Genomic DNA, 5,728 nt, shown 5'->3' with positions numbered 1-5,728 from the left:
GTGTTTTGCTACAGGGCGGGTGTCAGGACAAAATTGTCTGAGCGCAACCACTAAGCCGTATGAGCACAACGCATTGGAAGATATACTACATGACGAAAAGTATGTGGACACCTGCTCGTTGAACATCTAATTCCAAAATCATGGGCATTAATATGGAATTGGTCCTCCCTTTTCTGCTATAACAGCCTCCACTCTTCTCGGGAAGGCTTTCCACTAGATGTTGTTACATTGCTGCAGGGACTTGATTCCATTCAGCCACAAGAGCATTAGTGAGGTCGGGCACTGATGTTGGGCGATTAGGCCTGGCTCACAGTCAGGTTTCCAATTCATCCCAAACGTGTTCGATGGGGTTGAGCTCAGGGCTCTGTGCAGGCCAGTCAAGTTCTTCCACACCGATCTCGACAAACCATTTCTGTATGGACCTCGCTTTGTGCATGGTGGTATTGTCATGCTGAAACAATAAAGGGCCTTCCCCAAACTGTTGCCACAAAGTTGCAAGCACAGAACCGTCTAGAATGTCATTGTATGCTGTAGCATTAAGATTTCCCTTCACTGGAACTAAGGGGCCTAGCCCGAACCATGAAAAACAGCCCCAGACCATTATTCCTCCAACTTTACAGTTGGTACTATGCATTCGGGCAGGTAGCGTTCTCCTGGCATCTGCCAAACCCAGATTCGTCCATCGGACTGCCAGATGGTGAAGCGTGATTCATCACTCCAGAGAATGCCTTTCCACTGCTCCAGAGTCCAATGGTGGCAAGCTTTACACCACTCCAGCCGGCTTGGCATTGCACATGGTGATCTTAGGCTTGTGTGTGGCTGCTCAGCCATGGAAACCCATTTCATGAAGCACCCGACAAACAGTTATTGTGCTGACGTTGCTTCCAGAGGCAGTTTGGAACTCTGTAGTGAATGCTGCAACCAAGGACAGATGATTTTTCCACTTCACAATAACAGCACTTACAGTTGACCGGGGGAGCTCTAGCAGGGCAGAAATTTGACGAACTGACTTGTTGGAAAGGTGGCATCCTATGACAGTGCTACGTTGAAAGTCACTGAGCTCTTCAGTAAAGCCATTCTACTGCCAATGTTTGTCTATGGAGATTGCATGGCTATCTGCTCGACTTTATACACCCATGTAGCTGAATCAACTAATTTGAAGGCGTATCCACATACTTTGTATACAGTACCAGTCAAAAGTTTGGACACACCTACACATTCAAGGGTTTTTCTTTATTTTTACTATTTTCTACATTGTAGAATAATAGTGAAGACATCAAAACTATGAAATAACACATATGGAATCATGTAGTAACCAAAAAAGTGTTAAACAAATCAAAATGTATTTTACATTTCAGATTCTTCAAAGTAGCCACCCTTTGCCATGATGACAGATTTGCACACTCTTGGAATTCTCTCAACCAGCTTCACCTGGAATGCATTTCAATTAACAGGTGTGCCTTGTTAAAAGTACATTTGTGGAATTTCTTTCCTTAATGCGTTTGAGCCAATCAGTTGTGTTGTGACAAGTTAGGGGTGGTATACAGAAGATAGCCCTATTTGGTAAAACACCAAGTCCATATTATGGCAAGAACAACTCAAATAAGCAAAGAGAAATGACAGTCCATCATTACTTTAAGACATGAAGGTCAGTCAATACAGAACATTTCAAGAACTTTGCAGTCGCAAAAACCATCAAGCGCCATGATGAAACTGGCTCTCATGAGGACCGCCACAGGAAAGAAAGACCCAGAGTTACCTCTGCTGCAGAGGATAAGTTCATTAGAGTTAACTGCACCTGAGATTGCAGCCCAAATAAATGCTTCACGGAGTTCATGTAACAGACACATCTCAATGTCAACTGTTCAGAGGAGACTGCGTGAATCAGGCCTTTGTGGTCATATTACTGCAAAGAATCCACTACTAAAGGGCACCAATAAGAAGAAGAGACTTGCTTGGGCCAAAAAACACAAGCAATGGACATTAGACTGGTGGAAATCTGTCCTTTGGTCTGATGAGTCCAAATTTGAGATTTTTGGTTCCAACTGCCGTGTCTATGTGAGACACAGAGTAGGTGAACGGATGATCTCCAGATGTGTGGTTCTCACAGTGAATCATGGAGGAGGAGCTGTGATGGTGTGAGGGTGTTTTGCTGGTGACACTGTCAGTGATTTATTTAGAATTCAAGGCACACTTAACCAGCATTGCTACCACAGCCTTCTGCAGTGATACGCCAACCCATCTGGTTTGGGCTTAGTGGGACTATCGTTTGTTTTTCAACAGGACAATGACCCAAATCACACCTCCAGGATGTGTAAGGGATATTTGACCAAGAAGGAGACTGATGGAGTGCTGCATCAGATGACCTGGCCTCCACTATCACCCGACCTCAACTCAGTTGAGATGGTTTGGGATGAGTTGGACCGCAGAGTGAAGGAAAAGCAGCCAACAAGTGCTCAGCATATGTGGGAACTCCTTCAAGACTGTTGGAAAAGCATTTCAGGTGAAGCTGGTTCAGAGAATGCCAAGAGTCTGCAAAGCTGTCATCAAGGCAAAGGAAGAATCTAAAATATGTTTTGATTTGTTTAACACTTTTTTGGTTACTACATGATTTCATATGTGTTATTTCATACTTTTGATGTCTTCACTATTTTTCTATAATGTAGAAAATTGTAAAAGTATAGAAAAATCCTTGAAAGAGTAGGTGTGTCCAAACTTTTGACTGGTACTGTATATACAGTGCATTTGGAAAGTATTCAGACCTCCTGACTCTTTCCACATTTTGTTACATTACAGCTTATTCTAAAATGGGTCAAAAAAAAGTTTTTTCCCTCATCACCCTACACACAATACCTCATAATAATAAAGCAAAAACAGGTTTAGAAATGTTTGTAACTGTATTTAAAATAAAAACTGAAATATATAATTCACATAAGTATTCAGACCCTTTACTCAGTACTTTGTTGAAGCACCTTTGGCAGCGATTACAGCCTTGAGTCTATGGTATGATGCTTCAAGCTTGGCTCAATTGTATTTTGCGAGTTTCTCCCATTCTTCTCTTCACACCCTCTCTGTCAGGTTGGATGGGGAGCGTCGCTGCACAACTATTTTCAGGTCTCTCAAGAGATGTTCGATCGAGTTCAAGTCCGGGTTCTGGCTAGACCACTCAAGGACATTCAGAGACTTGTCCCAAAGCCACTCCTGTGTTCTCTTGGCTGTGTGCTTAGGGTCGTTGTCCTGTTGGAAGGTGAACCTTCGCCCCAGTCCGAGGTCCTGAGCGCTCTGGAGCAGGTTTTCATCAAGGATCTCTCTGTACTTTGCTCTGTTCATCTTTCCCTCGATCCTGATCTCCCAGTCCGTGCCACTGAAAACCATCCCCACAGCATGATGCTGCCACCAACATGCTTCACCATAGGGATGGGGCCAGATTTCCTCCAGACGTGACGCTTGGCATTCAGGCCAAAGACTTCAATCTTGGTTTCATCAGACCAGAGAATCTTGTTTCTCATGATCTGAGAGTCCTTTAGGTGCCTTTTGGCAAACTCCAAGTGGGCTGTCATGTGCTTTTTACTGAGTAGTGGTTTTCGCTTGGCCACTCTACCATAAAGTCCTAATTGGTGGAGTGCTGCAGAGATGGTTGTCCTTCTGGAAGTTTCTTCCATCTCCTCAGAGGAACTCTGGAGCTCTGTCAGAGTGACCATCGGGTTCTTGGTCACCTCCCTGACCAAGGCCCTTCTCCCACGATTGCTGTTTGGCCGGGCGGCCAGCTCTTGGAAGAGTCTTGGTTGTTCCAAACTTCTTCCATTTAAGAATGATGGAGGTCACTGTGTTCTTGGGGACCTTCAATGCTGCAGACATTTTTTGGTACCCTTCCTCAGATCTGTGCCTCGACACAATTCTGTATCGAAGCTATACAGACAATTCTTGTTTTTTTCTCTGACTTGCTCTGTCAACTGTGGGACCTTATATAGACAGGTGTGTGCCTGTCCAATCAATTGAATTTACCAATGTAGAAACATCTCAAGGATGATCAATGGAAACAGGATGCACATAAGCTCAATTTTGAGTCTCATAGCAAAGGGTCTGAAAACTTATGTAAATAAAATTCTAATAACCTGTTTTTGCTTTGTCATTATGGGGTATGGTATGTAGATTGATGAGGAAACTATTTTATTTGATGCATTTTAGAATAAGGCTGTAACTTAACAAAATGTGGAAAAAGAGGGGTCTGAATACTTTCCAAATGCGCCGTATATTTATGTTAATTAAATTACAAGTATGTAAAAAAAATGTCTGTCCCAATCAATTAAACGTAACTATAAACGCAACTAACAAAAATATAAACGCAACATGCAACAATTTAAAAGATTTTATTGAGTTACACTTCATATAAGAAAATCAGTCAATTGAAACAAATTCATTAGGCCTTAATCTATGGATTTTACATGACTGGGAACACAGCTATTCATTCATCTGTTGATCGCAGATACCTTTAAAAAAAATGTAGGCGTGTGAATCAGAAAACCAGTCAGTAGCTGGTGTGACCATTTGCCTCATGCAGCACGACGTCTCCTTCGCATAGAATAGATCAGGCTGTTGATTGTGGCCTGTGGAATGTTTACCAACTCCTCTTCAATGGCTGTGCGAAGTTTCTGGATATTGGCAGGAACTGGAACACGCTGTTGTACACATCGACCCAGAGCATCTCAAACATACTCAATGGGTGACATGTCTGGTGAGTATGCAGGCCATGGAAGAACTGGGACATTTTCAGCTTCCAGGAAATGTGTACAGATCCTTGCAACACGGGGCCGTGCATTATCATGCTGAAACATGAGGTGATGGTGGTGCGAAGCTGGTCGACATACTGCCAAATTCTCTAAAACAACGATGGAGGCGGCTTATGGTAGAAAAATGAATATTAAATTCTCTGGCAACAGCTCTGGTGGACATTTCTGCAGTCAGAATGCCAATTGCACGCTCCCTCAAAACTTGAGACATCTGTGGCATTGTGTTAGGACAAAACTGCACATTTTACAGCGGCCCTTTGTCCACAGCACAAGGTTTTTAATCAGCTTCTTGATATGCCACATCTGTCAAATGTGGGATCTTTTATTTCAGCTCATGAAACATGGCGCTAACACTTTACATGTTGCATTTTTTATTTTATTTAACTAGGCAAGTCAGTTTACCCAATTGGACTCCCAATCTAGTCCGGAGATGATACAGCCTTGAATCGAACTAGGGACTGTAGTGATGCCTCTTGCACTGAGATGCAGTACCTTGGACTGCTGTGCCACTTGGTGCAGTTCAGTATATATTTCAAGCATTTATCAGGGTGGCAGGTAGCCTAGCTGTTAGGAGGGTTGGGCCAGGAAGGTTGCCGGTTCAAATCCCTGAGCAGACTAAGTGAAGAATCTGTTGATGTGCCTTTGAGCAAGACACTTAACCCTAATTGCTCCAGAGCTGCTGTCAATGGTTGATCCCTGGTTCTGACCCCTCTCTGAGGGTGTCTCAGGGGGAGTGGGATATGCAAAAAACTCATTTCCAATTCACACTTACATGTGTGAAATAGGACAAATGTAAGCACCTAATAAACTATTAAGAGTTTTGTTAGGCCCAGTATAATACTTTTCATTGCTTGTGTAATGCAATAATGACATCACGATATTCCATGTTCACATTAAAGAGTTGAAATATTTAAAAAGAAAAACCACCAAGGCTATGA

The sequence above is a fragment of the Salmo salar genome, chromosome 01 (assembly GCF_965601325.2).
Source record: "Salmo salar chromosome 01, fSalSal1, whole genome shotgun sequence".
Lineage (NCBI taxonomy): Eukaryota > Metazoa > Chordata > Actinopteri > Salmoniformes > Salmonidae > Salmo > Salmo salar.
The sequence above is the reverse complement of the archived record's forward strand: the minus strand, read 5'-3'. Positions refer to the sequence as shown.